Source organism: Chrysochloris asiatica, unplaced genomic scaffold (assembly GCF_000296735.1).
Source record: "Chrysochloris asiatica unplaced genomic scaffold, ChrAsi1.0 scaffold00203, whole genome shotgun sequence".
NCBI lineage: Eukaryota > Metazoa > Chordata > Mammalia > Afrosoricida > Chrysochloridae > Chrysochloris > Chrysochloris asiatica.
Window position 1 is genome coordinate 5619572 of NW_006408721.1, and position 12334 is coordinate 5631905.

Genomic DNA, 12334 nt, shown 5'->3' on the forward strand with positions numbered 1-12334 from the left:
TGCTTTCTGCATCATTCAATAATTTGCCTAGAGAATCCTTCAGTAACAAAAGTCGAGGGTTGAATTTTTTCTTCAGTTCCCCCAGCTTGAGAATTGCTAAGCATGCACTTCCCTTTTGGTGTTCTGACTCCAGGTCTTTGCACATTGCATTGTAATATTTGACTTTGTCTTCTCAAGCTGACCTTTGAAATTTTCTGTTCAGCTCTTGTACCTCTTCATTACTTCCTTTACTTTAGCATCTTTACACTGGAGAGAAAGTTTCAGTGTCTCTTCTGTCCTCCATTTTGATCTTTTCCTTCTTTCTTGTCTTCTTAATGACTTTTTGCTGTCTTCCTGTATGATGTTCTTGATGTCATCCCACAACTTTTCTAGTCTTCAGTCTTTAGTGTTTAATGTATCAAATCTGTTCTTCAGATGATCTCTAGATTCAGGTAGCATATATTCAAGGTCATATTTTGGCTCTTGTAGACTTGTTTTCATTTTCTTCAGCTTCAGTTTGAATGAGTAATTGCTGGTCTGTTCCACAGTCTGCTCCTGGCATTGTTTTGGCTGATGATATGGAACTTTTCCACCATCTCTTTCCACAGAGGTAGTCAATTTGATTTCTATGTATTCCATCTCATGAGGTCCACGTGTATAATTTTCTCTTATGCTGTCTAAAGGTATTTGAAATGAACAAATCATTGATTTCGCAGAATTCTATCATGTGATCTCAGCATTATTTCTTTCACCAAGGCTATATTTTCCAACTAGTGAACTTTCCCCTTTGTTTCTTACCTTTGCATTCTAATCACTAGTAATGATCAATACATCTTGATTGCATGTTTGATTAATTTCAGATTGAAGAAGTTGGTAGAATTCTTTTATTTCATCCTCACTGTCTTTAATGTTTGGTATATAAATTTGAATAATAGTGGTATTAACTGGGCTTCCCTGTAGGTGAATGGATATCATCCTATCACAGACAGCATTGTACCTCATGATTGATCTGGATATGTTCTTTTTGACAATGAATGCAACACACTTCCTCTTCAATTTGTCATTCCCAGTATAGTAAACCATAGGTTGTCAGATTCAAAATGGCCAATACCAGTCCATTTCAGCTCATAAATGCCTATGATATCGATGTTTATGCATTCAATTTCATTTTTGGCAATTTCCAATTTTCCTAGATTCATACTGCGTACATTCCATTTTCTGATTATTAATGAATGTTTACAGCTGTTTCTCTTCATTTTGAGTTGTGCCCCATCAGCAAATAAGGTCCTGAGGGCTCTACTCCATTCGCATCATCACAATCAACTCTACTTTGAGGAGGCATCTCTTCCCCAGTCACATTTTGAGTGCCTTCCAACCTGAGGGACTAATTTTCCAGCACTATATCTGACAGTGTTTCTCTGCGATTCATAGGTTTTCAGTGACTAAATATTCAGAAGTAGTTTGCCACTTCTTCTTCCTAGTCTTTCTTCATCTGGAAACTTATCTGAAACCTGTCCACCGTGAGTGACCCTGCTGGTATTTAAAATACATGTGGCATAGCTTCCAGAATCACAGCAATTCACAAGCCACCACAATATGACAAACTGACAGACAAGTGATGGTTCCCCACTCATACTCTCTCCCTAAGTAGGGGGTACCTACTATCACTAAGAAAGAAGAGTCAGGAGTGATGTGTACACATTGGACCTGGGGTCCCTACACTGTGAAGCTCCTACATCCAGGGAAAGATTGATTCCAAGACACATGGAGATCAGCTCTCCAAGGAATGCTGGACCTACAGATACTGTAGAGAGGAAACAAGGACCTTTCCCCAGAACCAGTACTCTGAATTCAGATGCCTAGCCTCCTGACACAGTCCTGGTATGACATTGTAGGAAAAGCACTGGACTACTAATCACAAGGTTGACAGTTCAAACTCACCAGCTGCTTCTTGGAAACTCTATACAGGGTTGCTGTAAGTCAGAACTGACTCAATGACACTTAACAACAACAACAGATGGAGCAAGAATTTTAAGGCATTGATGTTATGATGCATTGGAATGCAAGGTTGGCTTGAATTGCAAGGTCCACAGTTTAAACCCACTAGCTGCTCCTCAAAAACCCTATACAGGGTCACTATGAGTCAGAACCAACTCCACAGCATATCTCCATCACCACCACCAAAGGAGTCCTGGAGTCCTGGTGTGGTGCTGTGAGTTAATGCACTGGACTGCAAGGTCATTTGAACTGCAAGGTTGGCAGTTCAAACTCACCAACTACTCCTTGGAAACGTTGTATAGGGTTGCTATGGGTAGGAACTGACTCAACGACACTTAACAACATCAACAATAACAAAGAAGTGTTGGTGTGGCACTGTAGGATAAGCGCTGGACTGCTAAGTACAAGGTCCGTGATTCAAATCTACCAGTTGCTCCTTGGAAACCCTATACAGGGTTGATAAAAGAAACAATTTGATGACACTTAACAACAACAACAGAGATGTCTTAGAAAGCCTCAGTGGAGTCGTGGTTTATGTGTTGGGCTTCTAGTCAAAAGATTAGTAGTTCAAATCCACCAGCTGCTCCAAAAGCCATGGGAGAAAGATGAGGCTGTCTGCTCCCATACAGATGTACTGCCTCAGAAACCCTCAGGGTCACTGTGAGTCAAAAACGACTTGAGGGCACAGAACCAACTAACCAAAGAGGTTCTGGTGTGATGCTCTAAGGTAAGTGCTAGAAAGCTAACTGCAACATTGGTGGTTCAAACCCACCAACAGCTCCTATACACGGTCACTGTGAGTCAGAACCAACTCAACAGCACTTAACAACAAGAACAACAAAAATGTCCACAGGAATGTTGTAAGATAAAACCCACCAGATACTGCAAAGAAAAGATGAGACTTTCTGCTCCTATAAAGATTTACAGCCTTGGAAACCCTACACAGGGTCACTATGAGCCAGAATTGAATCAACGACACCTAACAAGAACAAGCAGAGAAAGTCGCATTCACAATCAGTTCCTATAGTTCCTCTCCTCTGTAGCTCTGTTCTGTTTCCCAGGTTTTCCTTCCACTCGATTCACATATCCACATATAATATCTATTCCCCCTGTGATAGGCTCCCAAGACGACCAGAATCTTTGAGTGTTAGCCTTGGCACACATCTTTTCTGAGTCCTGCAGGTCCGGAAGGTAGGTCAGCATTTATTGAGCACCACTGTGTACCTGCATGGAGGTAGGGAGAGGATGAGCGCCCACCAGTCAGGCTGACACCACTCATGTTAGTTCTGGTTGTCCAGAAGCTCCAAGTCCTCTGACGTGAGGGACAAACCCAGACCGTCACCTACCTCATGGCAGCAGCACAGTTTTCAAATGAATTCAGCACGCCACTATTGTTACTACTCTGTCGGAGTGCTGGCCTGGCTATCGAGGGACTTCACAGGTGAGGTGAGATACTCTCAGAACTCCCTCCCTGCACACCTGCTTCGTTATTCTTTCCCATGGAGACAGTGCTCATCTGATAGGTCTTATTGCAAGACAACCTGAAATTGGCCCATATGATCAGTAGGTGTGGCCTGAGTCCCCTGGTCATAACTTATGTATAAACACCTCAGTACTGCCAAGACCTCTAACAACAATCCACATCCTCCACACAAACCATTTAACAGCCACAATGCTTCCACAGGAGGTAAGAGCTAGAACGAAGGTTCACCAGAGAGACAGGAACGGCTTCATGGAGACAGGTATTCCAGGCAGAAGGGACACAGAAGTGTTGGAAGACTAAAAAAGTCCAGCTTGGTGCTGGCCAGAATGTTAGATAGACCCAATGTGTGGAAGTCCTGGAATGCCAAGTCAGAGTGTTTGCCTAATTTAGTAAATATCTGCAAGTTGTTGAAAGCTGTTGAACAGGGGAGAGCTGTGGCCAGCTGTGGCTAAAAAGAAGAGTTGGACAGAAGCATGTAGCATGGATTGGAGCCAAATAAACCAAGGGGCAGGAAGACCAGTTAGAAGGCTAGCAGGGCTCAAAAGTGGGCCAATAGAACCAGAGGAGAGAGCACATCAGAGGCTAGAATTCCAAGCAAGAGATAAACAGGACAATTATTGTTGTTAAGTGCTGTCAAGTCGGTTCCAACTCAGAGCGACCCTGTACAGGGTTTCCGAGGAGCTGGTGAGTTTGAACCACTGACCTTTCAGTTCAAACTGACTTTGCAGTCCAGAGCATTAGCCCACAGTGCCACATCAGGACTATAAGAAGAATTCAAAGGAGAACAGGCATCCTTCACAGAAACTGAGAAGTCAAGGGGGAAGACAGATTTGCAGAAGGATGGGTTTGGCTACTTGGCCCAGACATCTGACCTCACCTCCACCACTGCCTCGAGATGTGCCACCAGTAGGTGTTCCTTTTGTCGATATATGGGCAGTGCTTCTCCAATGCCCCTCCCCTTCTTCACTGGCTAATTCTCATTTGTACAAGGTGGGTCAAGGACAGAATTCTCACCTTCCATGTAAGAACATTAGGTTTGATTCCTGGCCAATGTACCTCATTCATAGCCACCACCCACCCATCTGTTCATGGAGACATGTGTGTTCTATGATGCTGGACAGATTTCATTCAGCAGAGCTTCCAACCAGGGCTAGAATTGTTCATTCTAGTCCAACCCCCTGCTGGAATGGCTGGGTGGGGTAGGGTGTTTGTTTTTGGTTTTGCTTTTTACCCCCACATCTGCTGAATCAGAATCTACAAATTCACAAGATCTCCAGAAGATTCGTATTAAATGTAAATTCTGATTCAGTACCCATGTAGCTTTCAGTGGAAATGCAAATTCTCAGTAGGGGTTCCAGCCAGAATGAACTGGTTCCAGACTAAGATGGACTAGGAAGAGAGGGTGGGCAATCTACTTCCTAAAATCAGCCATTGAAAACAATGTTCTGCTCCCCAGCCTATTACAGGGATGATACAAGACCAGGCCAAGTTCCATTCCATCCAAGGTCAATGCAATGGCAGTTAACAGTGGTAAGAATTCCCATTTATTCTCCATCTTTCAGCTCAGTATTCCCTTCTCTTGAAATCAGTCCCTGAGCTCCTCCCCCAGCAGAGCCTCTGTCTTACCCCACCACCCCCACCCCCCCGGCCCTAACACTTGTGCCAGGTAATATTACCATAATTGGTTCATTTCTCTTTTCCCTCAATCACTGATAGCCTTTTGAGAACAAGCTCTTCATTTATTCAACATGGCTACAACAATATTTATCGAGCATCTATGATATTCTAGAAAGTAACCTGGTGCCACAGAGGTTAAGGACTTGACTGCTAACTAAAAGCTCAGCAGTTTGAGCCCACCAGCTGCTCTTGGTAGAAAGATGTGGCAGTTAACTCCCACAAAGATTGCAGCTTTGGGGGAGTTCTAATCTGTACTATAGGGTCTCTGTCAGCATCTATTTGACAGTAATTGGTTGGTTTAGGGATGTGTTTGTTGATTTACTATGGCCTAACTCTAACTTCCAGGTGCTGATAGTAAACTGTGAAAGGTACAGCCTCTGCCTTCACAGAATATTCCAGCTAGTTACAAAGGAGGCAACAGTTAAACAAAGACTGTCAAGATAGGGGGATCATCTCTTTGGCTTAGAGTCTCCCACTGTTAGCAGGGTCTGACTGAGGACAGATGTGCAGTGAATGGTGGCTGAGTAAAGGAAAGACACATTGCAGGACATACAGAATGCAGCTGGATGCTGAGGCCTGGAGCTTGGGAGAGGAGAGCCCCCAGAGATTGATAGCTCCTGGATTCTGCCATTCACCTGTAAGTTAACATGAGTCACATTAACTGTGACTCAGGCAGTCTGTGGGCTTCCAGAACAGACAAGGAAGATGAAGAAAATGAAGAGGAAGTCCCCCCCCCCCTTCACATTGCTTCTGCATCCCTGACTCTTCTTAGATTCATGGGGTACATGTCTTTTTGCATAGTGAGGCTGCTCCCAGAACATGTCTTGTTTAAGAAATTAGGACATGAAGTCTGCCTGCACCCTGGGGCCAAACATCATGTGAACAGAAAAGCACTTAAACTATAGAATGCTCCTGTTCAAGGCAGCAAAGTCCACTGGGAGAGGGAGCCAGTGTCTCAGACAGCAAATTACGTCCCCAGGCTTCAGAGCCTGGCCAATGGATTTTTTCCCCCTAATTCAATGTAAGACTTCGGCTCAATCTGAATGCCTGTGGCATTGAGAAAATCAAATGTGGATCCCAAAGTGACATTGAAAATGGAAAGAGCCTGTTCTGGACATAGTATTTGTTGATCCTAAAAAAGAATTCTCTGAATTTCCACTCAGGAGCACTCTGATTTCCTGGGGGTAGCCAGCCCCAGTGAGGACTCCTTCACTCTCCTTCACCCATCTCAGAAATATATTGTATCCGTTCAGTTCCTCCAGACAGAATTCCTGCCACAAACAGCTTCTTGTTGTCTGAAAATGCTTGCCAACCGAAATCAAACTGTCCAACTTGATTTTATAGGTTTCTGGACTCTCTGTTCAGAGCCCTCCCCCACCCCACCCTGACCCTGATAAGTCTTCTAATGAAACATCTGTCTTCTAGAATCTAGACTGTAAATTTGATGAGGACAGGAAACATGTCATGTTGCTCACTTCTGCCTCCTCAGCACCTACTACAAGGCCTGGCACACAAGTCGATTCTAATTCATGGCAACCTTGTGTGTTACAGATTAGAACTGCTCCACAGAGTTTTCTTCTGTAAACCTCAATCTTTACAGAAGATTGCCAGTCTTTTCTTCATGGTGCCACTGGGTGGATTTGAACCATCAACCTTTCTATTAGTAGCCAATTGCAAATGGCTTGTGGCACCCAAAGACCTTTTGGTTTGATTTTAGTTTTTCACAACAGGCCCTTAATAAGAACTCCTTAAATTGATTCAACTGTTGCTGAGCACATCTGCTATATAAGATACTAAAATATACACACTTCCTACCTTCAGAGTCATCCCTCTGGAAAGAACAACCCAGTTTTCTTCTCCCCTGTAGAAGAGTGACAGATGGCTCAGCCAGTGCTCCTGGGAGCCACCAGAGTCAGAACAACACATGTCCTGACATGGTGGTACCTTCTGCTGGAACACACATCTCCCCAAGCCCTTCCCTTTAAACCATCGATGAATGCAGGCTGACCTCCCCTTCCTAACTCTCGGGAGCATTCTGTTTCCTGTGGGATGTTTCCAGGCACAGTAGGAACTATTTCAGGAAATATCGAGGAGCACAGTGGCTGTAAACCTCAATGCTTCAAACTACAATGTTGGTGGCTCAAGCCCACCATTTGCTCCTTAAGAGAACGATGAGGATTTCTGCTCCCATGAAGATTTACAGCCTCAGAAACAGGGGGCACTCTGAGTTGGAACTGACTCAGTTGGAACTGACTCGGCAGCACATAATGACATGGCGTATCAGAAGACAAGGCTTCATTGTTGTTGTTGTTGTTAAGTACCGAGGAGTCGGTTCCAACTCATAGTGACCCTGCACAGGGTTTCCAAGACTGCAAATCTTTACAGGAGCACAATGCCTCATCTTTCTTCCACAGAACAGTTGGTAGTTTCAAACTGCCGACCTTGAGGTTAACAGTCCGATTCATAACCACTATGTTACCAGAGCTCCTTAAGGCTTAGCAACCTAGAATAGTTACACTACTTTGTATGTTTCTATCTTTGTTTCAGCCAGCAAAGTATAATAGAAGAATTCTTCCTCTTTAAAAGAGGTTGCTGTCATTGTCGGTAGGCACCATCGGGTTCATTTCACCTCACAGTGACCCCATGTAACAGAGTAGAACTGCCTGATGGGGTTTTCTGCACTGTGATCTCTATAGGAGCAGGTCACCAGGTCTTTTTCTCACAGAGCCACTGGGTGGGCTGGAACCGCCAACCTTGCAGTTGGCAGCTGAGCACTAAACCGTCAAATTACTCAGGGTCCTTGGAAGATAGTAGTAAACGCACATTCTACAGAGGTCACCATAGAGCGGTTAGGCAGGCTTGACAGCCAAGATGCCTCCACTCCTATCTTGGTGACTATGGAGAAAGTCCTTCCTGTCTGTTTGTCCCAGGCCTTACCTATAAAATAAGAGGATTAATAACTCCTACTTCACTGCGCTGGAGTCCTGGTGTGGCACTGTGGCTTAATGTGCCAGACTTCAAATCTGTTTGAATTGCAAAGTCAGCGGTTCAAGCTCACCAGCTGCTCCTCAGAAACCCTAAACAGGGTCGCTGTGTGTTGAAACTGACTCGACGGCACTTAACAACAACAACAACAACCTCACTGAGCTGTTATGAGGACTGACTGAAGTAACCCATGTAAAACACTTAGAGAAGTTAGTTAATAATTAAAACAATTCTTTATTATTATCTTTAATTACTGTGCAGAGAGAGTCCCACCAGAGGGTGTTGACTTCAATTTATAAACACACAGGATTCCTTCATTCAGTGTTGCTGTTGTTAGGTGTTTTCAGGTCTGTTCCAACTCATAGTGATCCTGTATAGGGTGTCAGAGGAGCAGCTGGTAGGTTTGAACTACAGACCTTGTGGTTCACAGCCCACTGCTTATGCTATATGGCCTTACCAGGACTCCTTATTCAATATGGTTGGTTGGTTATCTGAGTCATAGTAACCTGTACAGGGTTTCCAAGGATATATATGTTTATGGGAGCAGAAAACTTCATCGGTCTCCTGCAGAACAGCTGGTAGTTTCGAACTGCTGACCTTGAGGATAGCAGCCCAACTTATAACCACTATGCTACCAGAGCGCTACCTAATTAAACCTTACTCCTCACACCCCTAGAAGCCTCCTATCCACCTCCTCATGGAAACACCTCTACAAAATCCTACTGCCTCTGCCCCCTCCCACAGAAATGATTCCGTCACATACCTTCATGTATGTCCTATATCAATCTGAATAGCCTGTAACCAACACCCCCAAACCTCATGCCACTGTCCAATGTGAGTCAAGAATGAGGGGTGATGTTCTGCTCCACTGAGTCATTCAGGGATCCAGGTTTCTTTCTAATGACCGCATCATCTTCCCGTTCCTCGGAGGAAAGTGAAATCAAGTGAATGAGCATTTAGTATTTTCTCTGCTACCTACTCTTTCTGAGGAAGGAATTTGAATTTATTTTCTTTGGTGCATTTTCTTAGAAAATAGGACCAAAGCTGTAGTCCACATGTTTCCTCTTAAATTCTTTAGCAAATGATAAATCTCATCCCAAGTGGGTAGCAGATGTGGGGCAGAGCTGGGTTCAGCTCTCGTTTGGTCATTTTCTCAGGCAGGTTATGCTCTCTAAGTCGGCTTCCTCCTATGCAAGATGGATGTGGTAACACGGGGTGCTTATATGCATTGGAGATAACACATAAAGGGCAGCCCGAGAGGGGAATTTTCTTTGACCTTCTCTCCTGTGTTCTCCCAGCCCCCAACCACACCACACCAACCTTCTCCAGGCTAATATCACTCAAGTCAACAGATAGAGTAAGAGTGAGGGCTGCCAGGGATGGGGGAATGTTCTGGTTGCCTTGGTGTTGTGGGGTGGTTTTTTTCAGTTGGTAACAGTGCTGCCTTGACCGTGACAACTGGACAGAGAGGAAAGGTCAGGATGCTCTGTGGATGCAATTAACTGATGGCAAAATCTAGAAACCCAAATCCCTCTCAGCCCCAAGTAATGCCAGCATGGTCCTTTTCTTTCCTGGACCCCACCCCCCACACACTCCCCCACACTTCATACTCAGCTGATCCAGATGGTCTGTGGATGCTGAGAACCAAACAGTATTGGTGGTTTCCTAAGCTCCTGCAGACTCTGTCCCTAATTGCAAGCCCATTTGGGACATATTCTGAAACAAGAGGCTTTTCACTAACCACTAGTTCCCACACAAACAAACAAACAATCAATTATAGGGGCTTGTGCTTTCTTCCTCATTCTACCCTCACCCAGCTCCTCCCTCAACCTAGCTTTAAAACAATTACTTGGGAAACAAAAGGCAACACCCACCTGTGTGCCCTTAGTAATACCACAACAGTCACCTACATGGCAATGGAAGCAGGAAAGTCATTGTTCTCCTAGCAACAGGCTCCGCCCCAGCTGTACATATGTGGTGCTTGGATCACACCAAGGGGGGGAGGGGGTGCATGCATGTTGCTAGGAGAACCTGAACTGGAGTTTAAATTGTTTAAATTTGCAACCTTTCTTCCCTACCACCTCAGCAAACAGACAGACACACGTTCAACAACAGGATCCACAATACTGGGCCCAGTGTTGGATTACTCAATAAACAAGGTAAGCATGGGCTTACTTGTGCTTACCTACTACTCTGCAGTGAACAATTTCATGTTCTTCCACCACATTAAAGATTCTGCTTCTAGGTCTGGCTGGCATCTGTCTCTCTCCCAACCCCACAGCACCTTCCTAAAGAATCAAAGCTTCTTTTCAGATTTACAACACCCAACAGAGCAGTGACACTGTACTCAGTAAACAAGGTATGTATGAGCATACTAGTGCTTGTTTACTAGTCATAGTGAACAGTTTCACATAAGCTTCTGAATTCATAAATAAGCACAGGTAAGCCCTGGCTTATTGTGTAATCCTCCCTTGGCTTGATTTGGAAGAGACAGATGCCAGCCATACCTAGAAGAAGAATCTGACATGGTGAAAAAACATAAAATTGTTCGCTAAAGATTAGTAAGAAAGCCTGTGCTCCCCTTGCTTATTGGGTAATCTGCCCTTGACTAGGCCCAGCTGGCAAATCTCCAGCTTGGAAAATATGATGCTGCTGACTAATTTTCAGCTTAGGGAAAATCTGGTGTGGCTTCTTGCCCCAATTCAGAAGACATCCAGATGAGAAAGGTGAAGGGTAATCTTTATTGCAAGCATGCAAGCAAGGAACTCAAAGGCATAAAACCTCAGATTGAGTTCCCCCAAACAGCAGATTATTTTCATCTTTATACACTTTCTAGTAAGGAAGTTATACATAGACAGAGTATTCCAAGGAAAATATTTGCATTTTCAGATCTAAGTAACACCATGGGGGTAGAGTGGAAGAGGTATGTTTTTCAGTCTGTGACATATTACACAGGTTCCACATACTGCACTGTGCAAACAATCTAAAGTGGTTTTAATCATTCTGTGTTCTTTAACTTCTTTTTTATCTCAGACTAACTTCTGTAAGCTTTTTGTATCCCTTCATTCCACCAACAGGATCTGACCATAGTATTATGCAAGAAGGGGGATGATAGGAGCAGCCTCACTTTCTCCCTTGAATCCCAGGATGAGCCAGCAACCTCCACATAATTAAGAACTGTGAGGAAGTATGCATTTGATAATACTTGTTGTTGATAGGTACCATCAAGTTGGTACCGACTCAAAGCAGCCCTATGCACAACAAAACAAAACACTGCCCGGTCTTGCACCATCTATACAGTTGTTGTATTTGACCCCATTGCCACTGCCATTGTGTCAATCCATCTGATTGGCTCTTTTTCTTTGACCTCCACTTTACCAAGTATGATGTCCTTCTCCAGGGACTGGTCCCTCCTGATAATATGTCCAAAGTGTTAGAGAAGACTTCTGGCCATCCTTGCGTCTCCAGGAGCATCCTGGCTATACCTCTTTCAACACAGATCTGTTTGTTTGTCTAGCAGTCCGTGGTACTTTCAATATTCTCCTCCAACACCGTAACTCAAAAGCATCAATTCTTCTAGGGTCTTCCTTATTCACTGTCCAGCTTTCGCATGCATATCAGGTTATTGAAAATGCTATGGCTTGGGTCAGGCGCACCTTAGTCCTCAAGCTGACTTCTTTGTTCTTCAACACTTTAAAAAGGTCTTGTGCAGCAGATTTGCCTAATGCAATACGTCATTTGATTTCGAAAGTGCTGTTTCCATAAGTGTTGATTATGGATCCAAGCAAAATGAAATCTTTGACAACTTCAGTCTGTTCTCTGGCTCAGCTGGAAGCATTAGGGACACAGCTAAGAAGAAAACAAAGACTCTGAACTCAAGAAAATTGCATGGTGGCGCTGCTGTTGTAATTGTTAAGTGCCATCGAGGGGTTCTGACTCATGGAAACTCCAGAGGGTTTTTGAGAAGTGACTAGTGGATTTGAACTGCCAACCTTGTGGCTAGCAGCCCTATAGCACCACATCAGAGGGAATGCAGGGAATGATTAACAAATAGAAATATTTATTATTTTATATATGATTATTATACATAATTAATATATAATTAGGTCCATGGTTCTAACAACAACAACAACTTCTTAATGGAGCCCTGGTGTGACACTGTAGGATAAGCACTTGACCACAGACTCAGTTTGAACTGTAGGTCCATGGTTC